A 9,974-nucleotide genomic window follows, 5' to 3' on the forward strand; every position below is an offset into this window, starting at 1 on the left:
TACTCTCCTCAACAACAGATTCGTTGACCGATGGATTGGTAGAGGCCTCCACGCTCTCCTGACCTCAACCCTCTTGACTTTCATTTATGGGGGCATTTGAAAGCTCTTATCTACGCAACCCCGTTACCAAATGTAGAGACTCTTCGTGCTCGCATTGTGGACGGCTGTGATACAATACGCCATTCTCCAGGGATGCATCAGCGCATCAGGGATTCCATGCGACGGAGGGTGGATGCACGTATCCTCGCTAACGGGGGACATTTTGAACATTTCCTGTAATAAAGTGTTGGAAGCCACGCTGGTACGTTCTGTTGCTGCTTGTTTCCATTCCATGATTAATGTGATTTGAAGAGAAGTTATAAAATGAGCTCTAACATGGAAAGTAAGCGTTTCCGGACACATGGACACATAACATATTTTCTTTCTTTGTGTGTGAGGAATGTTTCCTGAAAGTTTGGTCATACATTTTTGTAACATCCTGTATGTCTAACAGAGGTAAGAGAAGAGGGCAATTCCTCTAACGTAGCTGTGCGATCCTCAGAAGTGAAAGGTACTTAGTAAGTGAACCACTTTCGTCGACGTACCAGACAGTTCACTCTCAGTGAAGTAGATTGTATCCAATAAATGCTGCGGTATTAATAATTTCCACTTTGTGCACTCATTTCTTAGTAGAATGGCAATGCATCAGTAATCAACCCATATAACACACATTCAATGTCTACAATGTGGTAACTCATTAAATAACGAGCCCATGTTGGATATTAAAATTTAGTGAATGGGAAATTTTACCGGCGATAGGGAAAAAAAAGATTATTTTTTATTACTAGGCGCAGGGCTTCATCTAAATCAATCAAAAGAAACGTACCGTTTCATACGATGTGTGCAGGAAGAAGAATCATTAAGTACGGATATCAGGGTGCTTAGGCACACACGAAACAAACAGGTTATCTCGGAAGCTGGCTTCGTTTTATTTATTCATTTCATTTAACACGGTATCTACCAATTCACCAACTTCATTTCGTTTATAGAAATACACGAGATGCACTTTTAAAATGTATAAGATACATAAATGCATATACATGGTTACATATTCAGACACCAACATTCAAAACAAAATGAAGCTAAATATTGATGTACATGAGTGCGGTGTGATAAACATATACACATGACTGCAGATACAAACATTAAAAAAAAAAATAAGTACTGTAATGCGAGTCTTTTCAGTACATTCCTATGATATAACATTAGGTCATTCGCACTTATGAGGACTGTTACAGATTCTGGTAATGGAATCTTCAGCTGGTTCAACTTGTTTGCTGTATTTCAGTATTTAGTGCATGGTGAGACTTAAAACGTCTTCTTCTACACCCCTCCTTCGGCACCCTGAGGAATGTGTAACTTCAGTTTTGTATAGAGGGGACTAGGATAGCATCCATGTTGTTACCTCATTTCCATTTTGGAGCTCAGGTGTTATTTACTCACTCCATGTTTTCTTTGGCAGCTGCGGCTGAATACTCGAAAAAAATCTACGATGGTTTCTATGGGTTATTGTTTTCTCACAGTCACATTATTCCTGTGCTTGCTGGTGCATTTTTCGGACAAGGTCACTACACGGAAGTTTGATGCTTTGGAATGTCTAAACATTCATGGTGGTGTCTGATTGTTCTATATCGTGGCTCCCTACCACTTTCGCGCAACGACGCTCTGAGCGTGTTTTTTAAGGAATTAACTAGTTTGAACCTGGGACCTGTTGCTGGCAAGGAGACGCCAGACCACACATGATATGTAGAATTCAGAAGAGTTCAGTGAGTCTAGCGATGATATAACCAAATACTTAATGATCTCAGCGTGAGCTCCACTGCACCCCCTGTAAAGGAATCTTAATACTAACTAAATTTAGTGGAAGGGGTTTAAGGCTTTCCTATTTTTAGTTACATGGTAAAATAACGTCGAAAAAGCAGTTACGTTTACCATTGGAAATTTTAATCTGCTCACAAAACATCGTTTATAAATTGCACTATTGATAAAAGGAAATGTTTTCATACACGATGGTAAAAACCAACTGCGTTCAACAAAAATGTGAACGAATATTCCCTGAATGGGTTTCCAAGTTCTACAATGGATGGAAGGATGACCTAGGCCATATCACATCTATAATCTAGGTTTAAATTAAGTTTCACATAAGAGAAAACTATCAAAATGGACTACAGCGACCTTCAATTATCTTTGATTACTTATCTAACTTGTCGTAAATTACAGTGGCTGATGTGGCTTCTCAATAATTACATAACAGAAAAATCATCGCGTTTCACATTTTTACTTCAAGTGGCAAATGTGAACACCATGACCTTTAATTTACGATCGACACTAGTATTACACAAAAAGGGGGTGTAACAGATGAGACTTCTGCAGTTCTGAGTGAAGCCTTATGCGCTATTATGGGGCATCGCGTGCGTTCATTGCCTTGTCGGTGTTCGTCAGGGGGGTGGCGGCCGGCACAGTAGCCATCCAGCTCGCCGTCTCGTAACTAACTCTCTCCTAACTTCTCCTTACTACCATTTATCGAAGTTGGCTTAAAAAAATCTATCTTGTTGTGTTTTCATCTGACCAACCAGGGTCTCAATGTTAACCTTAAGCTCCGCCTACAAAATTCTGTCTATCCAATGAGAAACGTTATACTTTTCGTGGTGGGGCAATGTTTTTAAAGTTTGCAACGTAACAGAGACGCGAAAAAGTCTCACGCCAAAAGTTGCAGCTGGCGTTGTCCTAGTGGTTAGCTGGCGACGTGGGTGTCCAGTCCGTCCCTTATCGTAGGGCCTTCTAGCTTAACACGGTTCTGCTCTAGGCTTCTGTTCTCGTTTCTCCCCTCGGAACTGCGTCTGCCTCACGGTGGGAAGATATGACATGCATTTAGGCATTCTTGTGTTAGTCTGTGGTATTCCATTTGCTCACTCGTTACTCGTATTACTTTGGGTAATTTAATGTCATGATTTATTCGGATCTATGTGACATACTACTGGATTTGTTTATCATCTCAGGGTTTTCATGGAAGGTGTTGGATTTGCCTGACAACTTACAAATGTGCCTTCAGTAATACATTATTTGTCATATGCGTTGGCTTGTTCTTTTTCCAGTGCCTGAATGCCCTTTTATCCTCGTCAATACCAATTTTTTCTGGCCGTATGAATGAAACTCCTTATTGGAAAGTCCTGTACGCCGGCACGATACCACTTTACAGGTCGACGTCGGAGAGAAAGTCATGCTGCATCAATAACCTCCGCACCATCACACCATCCCCGTACTGCTTCTCCTTCATTAGGCCAAATACATTTATGTCGACAGGTACGAGATCCTGGTTGAAGAGTGAATGAGACAGAACTGTTAAATGAAGTTTTGTGAGCATCTATGGAGGACACAGACCTGTGTGAGGCCCTGCGTTGCCACGGAGAAGGAGAAGTTTATTTGCATATTGACGAACACGCTGAAGTCAAAAGGTTCAAATGGCTCTGAGCACTATGGGACTTAACATCTATGGTCATCAGTCCCCTAGAACTTAGAACTACTTAAACCTAACCAAACTAAGGACATCACACAACACCCAGTCATCACGAGGCAGAGAAAATCCCTGACCCCGCCGGGAATCGAACCCGGGAACCCGGGCGTGGGAAGCGAGAACGCTGAAGTCATTTCTTCAGTTTCCTAAGTATGGTACAATACAATTGAGTTTTGACTGTTGCATTGCATCATGAGGGAGAAGATAAAAGAGAATAACCTCTTCAGAGTCGCAGAAGACGGTCGCCATAACTTCTTGCGAGAGGACGTAGTGTAGCGCCACTCTGTGGATTAACGTATTGTTCACATCATTTGCAAGAATGTAGCGAGACGACGTCAACGACAACCATCGATACTTCGACAGGAGCTTACCCTGTCACTTTCAAGACGAAAGTGCCTCGAGTAAGCGTTATAACCTTGGTTTCCACAGAAACTCAATAAAGATTTCACACACACACACACACACACACACACACACACACACTCACACACACACACACACACACACATTCACTGTAATCACTAGCGTCATCACAAACCAAAGATGACCGGCGTCAGAAATTATCGATACTGAAATCAGAAACCAACAGGTGAGGTAGGAGCATAAACTTTGTCCCTCGGTTTTTTGACAACTGAGAGAGCAGGATTCCATGCGGAATTTAAACAGTAGCAACCATCTCCATTCACAAGGTTACTCGCTGATTTAGTTTCAACCGCTTCCTTACCAATGTCCCAATAGCTGCAAGGGCATGTCAGAATCCCCGTGTTGTTATATTCCATATTATGACCGCTGCCTACATAGAGTTCTGCAATGGCGGATTTGCTCGGCTGTTGTAATAGTGTGTGCCACTGTATGTTATCGGAGGTGTTTGCATTCCGACATGATGGTTATATCCCCTGTCGAGTAGTTTTAACGTTTGTTAAGATAAAGATCGTTTGATATGCGTCCCTTATGCCATAGGCAACCACTTAGCTAACTGTTAATAGTTCAGTAATGTAAATATAAGGAGCAGTCAATTAAAAACTGGACAAATAGAAAAAAAAAACTGTTTATTATTTCAAAAGTAATCGCCATAACTGTTTATCATTGCGTATGGAACTGTGATGGCACCCAGTGATGCACCTTTTCGTCCGAAGCAAATCAACGGCTAAAAATGTCTTACCTCAAGTCTCAAAAAATGTGGAAATAGCTTGGAGAGAGTTCGGTACTGTATGGAGGATATGTAAGCCTTGGCGAGATGTGAACCCGCCATTCCCTTCTTGAGATAATTGTTGTCTGCGGGCAAAACAATGATAATAAAGGAATTTCTTTATCTATTATTCTAACGGCCACAGCCCGAAAGACATTAACATTCAAACTAACGATTTTTGTTTCATCACAACGCACGTATGACCACAGTAGTGTAGATCCTCCTATTCTTGCATCTTTTCGATTATGACGTTGAGGAGCACATAGAGTATGTAGGATATGGTTCAAGGATAGACAAAACTGATGGAATATCTCCTCTTACAGAATGTAGTGCAGCGACCCGACGTGTCATAAATTTATAATGTCGCTGGAAGTCCCGACCAGAAAAATTGCGCCATGCTCCCTCTATAGCCATTCATAATTGCGAAGTCTTGCCGGTGCAGGATTATGTGCACCAACTGACCTCTCGATCATATCCCATAAATTTTCGATACGCTTCATGTTGGACGATCTGGGTGGTCAAATCATTCGCTTGAATTGTCCAGAGTGTACCTCAAATCAATCTCGAACAAAGTGTGGCTCGGTGACATGTCTCCAAGTAGCTGAACGTAACCGTTCCCAGTGAGTGATCGGTTCAGTTGGACAACAGGACCCAGTCATTCTATGTAAACACAACCCACACCGTTATGGAGCCACCACCAGCTTGCACAGTACCTTGTCGGTAACTTGGGTCTATGGCTTTGTGGGGTCGCGCCAAACTCGAACCCAACCATCAGCTGTTACCAACTGAAATCTGGACTCATCTGACCAGGCCACGGTTGTCCAGTCGTCTAGGGTCCAACCGACATAGCAGTGAGCCCAGGAGAGTCGCTGCAAGCCACGTCATGTTGGTAGCGAAGGGATTCGCGTCGATCGTCTGCTGCCACAGCCCATTAGCGCCAAACTTCGCCCCACTGTCCTGACGGATACGTTCGCCGAACGTCCCACATTGATATCTGCGATTGTCGTGTTGCTTGTCTGTTAGCATTGACAAATTTACGCAAACGCCACTGCCTTCGGCTACTGTGTTCTCTGTCGTGAAATTTAAGGTATTTTATTTCCTAGGTACACGCCATATCTGGTGAACATTCCTCTATTCACCACCCTCGCAGGCGCCCGATGGGAGACCAGCAAACTCTAAGGCTATACGTAAAGCAATAACGAATAGCGCAATATGCAGTACAGTAGAAGAGGAATGGACGTCTCTAAACAGGACCATCACAGAAGTTGGAAAGAAAAACTTAGGTACAAAGAAGGTAACTGTGAAGAAACTGTGGGTAAGAGGAAAAATATCTCACTTGGTCGATGAAAGTAGGAAGTACGAAAATGTACCGAGAAACTCAGCAATACAGAAATACAAGTCCCTGTGGAGTGAAATAAATAGGAAGTGCAAGGACACTAAGACGAAGTGGCTGCATGAAAAATTAAGAAATCCAAAAACAAATGACGATCAGAAGGACAGGCTCAGCATACAAGAACGTCAAAACAACCTTCGATGTCATTAAAAGCAAGGGTTTTAACATTAAGAGTGCAAAGGGGATTCCACTGCTAAATGCAGAGCAGGACGCAGATACGTGGAAAAAATACATTGAAAGCCTCTACAAAGGGGGATATTTGCATGATGTGATAGAAGAGTCGATTTAGAAGGAATATGGGATCCAGTATTAGAATCAGATTTTGAAAGAGATTTGAGGGACCTAAGATCAAATACGGCAGAAGGGATAGATAATGTCCCCACAGAATATCTAAAATCATTGGGGGAAGTGGCACCAGAATTGGTGTGTAGAACGAATGAGTCTGGTGACATACCATCTCACTTTTGGAAAAATATTATCCACAGAGTTCCGAAGAGTGCAAGAGCTGACAAGTGTGGAAATTAAAAAGACAATCAGCATAACAGTTGATGCATCCAAGTTGCTTACAAGAATAGTATACAGAAGAATGGAAAAGAAAATTGGAGATATACTAGATGACGAAAAGGTAAAGGCACTAGAGAAGCAATTCTGACGTTGCTGTTGGTAATGGAAGCAAGACTAAAGAAAAATAAAGGCACGTTGATAAGATCTGTCGATCTGAAAAAAAGCCTTCAACAATGCAAAATGGTGCAAGATGACCGAAATTCTGAACAAAACAGGGGTAAGCTATAGGGGTAAGCTATAGAGAGATATAACATGTTCAACAACCAAGAGGGAATAATAAGAGTTGACGACCAAGAACGAAGTGTTCGGATTAAAAACAAGGAGGTAGTCTTTCCCCCGACTGTTCAACTTGAACATCGAAGAAGCAATGATGGAAATAAAAGAGAGGTTCAGGAGTGGAATTAAAATTCAAGGTGAAAGGATATCAGTGATACGATTCGCTGATGACATTGTTATCCTGAGTGAAAGTGAAGAAGAATTACATTATCTGCTGAACGGAATAAACAATCTAACGAGTATAGAATATGGATTGAGAGTAAATCGAAGAAAAACAAAAGTAAGCAGTAGTAGCAGAAGTGAGTACAGCGAGGAACCTAACATCAGGATTGATAGTCACGAAGTAGATGATGTTAAGGAATTCAGATACCGAGCAGTAAAATAACCAATGACGGACAGGGCAAAGAGGACGTCAAAAGCAGGGTAGCACTGACAAAAAGGTCATTCCTGGCCGAGAGAAGTCTTCTAGTAAAACTCTCAGGAAGAAATTTCTGACAACGTACGTATGGAGTACAACACTGTATCGTAGTGAAACATGGACTGTGATAAAACCGGAACAGTAGATCATCGAAGCATTTGAGGTGTGGTGCTACAGGCAAATGTTGAAAATTAGGTGAACTCATAAGGTAAGGAGCGAGAGAGTTCCGCTCCGAATGTTCAAATGTTTTCAAATGTGTCTGAATTCGTAAGGGACCAAACTGCTGAGGTCATCGGTCCCTAGACTTGTGCACTACTTAAACTAACTTAAGATAAAAACAACAGACACACGCATTCCCGAGGGAGGGCTCGAACCTTCAGCGGGAGGGGCCGCGCAGGCCGTGACATGGCCCCTCAAACTGCGGGCCACTCAGCGCAGCTCCTGCGCAGAATCGGAGAGGAAAAGAATATGTGCAAAACATTGCTAAGGAGAACGGGCAGGATAATAGGAAAATAGGTATCTGTTAAAACATAATGGAATGACTTACATGGTTCTAGAGGGAACTGTGGACGGCAAAAACTGTAGAGGAAGATAGAGATTGGAGTACATCCAGCAAATAATTGAGAACGTAGGTTGCAAGTGGTACTCTGAGATGAAGAGGCTCGCACTGGAAAGGAATTAAGGAATTCGGTGCTGGCCGCATCAAACCAATCAGAAGACTGATGACAACAAAAGAAGAAAAACTTTTTGGTAGAGTACGGTGGCATGAGGAATAGCAGTTATGGTCCGCTTAGTACAGAGTTATAAAAACAAAATCAAACAGGGATAATACGGGTGAAGGCTTAATAATTAATAAGAAAACAAGAATGTGAGTAAGCTTCTCTGAACAGCATAGTGAACGAATTATCTTGGCCAAAAGGGACAGGAAGCCAACACCCACCACAATAATTCAAGTTTGTATGCTACCTGGTTGCGCAGATGAGGACATTGAGAGACTGTATGATGGGATAAAAAGTAATTAATCGTATAGTCAAGGGACACGAAAATGGGTGATGCGACTGGAATTCTACAGTAAGAAAAGCAAGAAGAGGAAAAACAGAAGGTGAATATTTACCGGGAGAAAGGAATGAAAGAGGAAGTCTCCTGATGGAATTTTGTATGGAGCATTACTTAATCATCTCTAACATTTGGTTTAAGGATCATGAAAAGAGTCTGTATACGTGGAAGAGAACTGAAGACAACATGGGGTTTCAGACAGATTATGTAATCGTAAGGCAGAGATTTTGAAACCAAATTTAAACGGTAAGACATTTCCAGTAGCTTATGTGGACTCTGACCACAATTTATTGGTTATGAGCTATGGATTAAAGCTGAAAAATTGAGAACTAGTAGTAAATTAAGGAGACAGGAGCTGTAAAGTCGAAAGAACGAGAGGGTATTGCGAATTTCAGAAGAAGCATTAGGCAACGATTGACAACAACAGTCAAGACGAATGGTTATCTATCAGAGACGATATAGTGAAAGCATCAGGGAATCAAATAGATAAAACGAAAGGACCTAGTAGGAATCCGCGCGTTTTACTGGATATATTGGATTTAATTGATGAAAGGAGAGAATATAAAAATGCAGCAAAGAAAGAAGGCGTAATGAAATAAAAATGCCTAAAAAATAGGTTAACGGGAAATGCATAATGGCTAAGCATGAATGGCTAGAAGACAAATTCAATGGGCGGGAGCTGTGGCCGAGCAGTTCTAGGTGCTTCACTCCGGAACCGAGCAGCTGATACGGCCGCAAGTTTGAATCTTGCCTCGGGCATGGATGTGTGTGATGTCCTTAGATTAGTTAGGTTTAAGTAGTTCTAAGTCTAGGGGACTGATGACCTCAGTGTTAAGTCCCATAGTACTTAGACCCTGTAACTGGGTAGTGGCTTGTACTTCACCAACACTCTTTTCATTGGTATGTTTGCATGAGATATGAATATTTCGCTCTGCATCGGTCTGACGCAGTTAGGTGAAAATAGCAGGAAACACTGTTGAACCTGTTACTTTGCCGTTAACAAATCGTTTACCCTATTCTCTACAAGAAATAACAACATTTCCATTAATAACCCCCTACACAAATATTATGTCATTGGACTGAGGATCTGTGAATGCAGCATGCGTAAGCGATTAGGTAAAATCGACCAACAAATCGCAATGATAATTACCGTTGAAAATTTCAATTGTACAGGCTGTTAAAAAATTATTCCATATTTTGATGGGTAACAGTATTTACAGAAAGAAGGATAAGATGACCACTAAACCTGGGCTCTAATGTATTCCTTAAGTGCTGTGAGCACTTGTTCACCTTCGGTACTGTGAAACACAGGCGTTATACTACAAACTGCTATTACGAACGACCTATGAAATGCGGTAAACAAATGACAACGTGTTACTTTGTTACTTTGAAACATCTGAGCTTCTAATGCACAGGTATTTAAGGTTGCTTCCATTCGTCAGACCGAAACAGAAGTTTATGTCTGCCATTTCCCATGTGGAACAGCAAGATTTCACTATATTGGTAAGGACAAAGATTAAACTGA

This window comes from Schistocerca gregaria, chromosome 8, assembly GCF_023897955.1.
Source record: "Schistocerca gregaria isolate iqSchGreg1 chromosome 8, iqSchGreg1.2, whole genome shotgun sequence".
NCBI classification, from domain to species: domain Eukaryota; kingdom Metazoa; phylum Arthropoda; class Insecta; order Orthoptera; family Acrididae; genus Schistocerca; species Schistocerca gregaria.